This window comes from Epinephelus moara, chromosome 10 (genome assembly GCF_006386435.1).
Source record: "Epinephelus moara isolate mb chromosome 10, YSFRI_EMoa_1.0, whole genome shotgun sequence".
NCBI classification, from domain to species: Eukaryota; Metazoa; Chordata; class Actinopteri; order Perciformes; family Serranidae; genus Epinephelus; species Epinephelus moara.
In genome coordinates this window covers 37,343,369-37,343,762 of record NC_065515.1, presented here as the reverse complement: position 1 = coordinate 37,343,762, position 394 = coordinate 37,343,369, and positions in this window count along the sequence as shown.

Here is a 394-nt window from a genome sequence, read left to right as displayed (position 1 = left end):
AATAAATACCCAAAAAAACACTATTCAATGCAACTATCTGCAATCAGCACATAAATGTATCTCTATATCGACTGTCCCGTCACATCTGATGTCAGATCAAAGGGGATTGGCACCGTTTGGCACCGTTTGGCACGCGTAATGGAAACCGAACCTGATTTGATTAAACAGCTGCAAACTAATGAGTTCATGTCCCTCTCAGCCAACCACAAGCAGCCAAAGCATCAGATAGGGAGTATATATTCAGCATCTGTCATCTTAGAAAAGTCAAAAGAAAAGAAACAGAGTGAGACTGCGAGAGAGATAGGAGGGACGAAGGTGGGATAGAGGAGTAGCTGTGCCAGGGCGCACGGTGTGCCAAACTTACAAAATCTGCCTGGCCACACCCAGTTGGCGA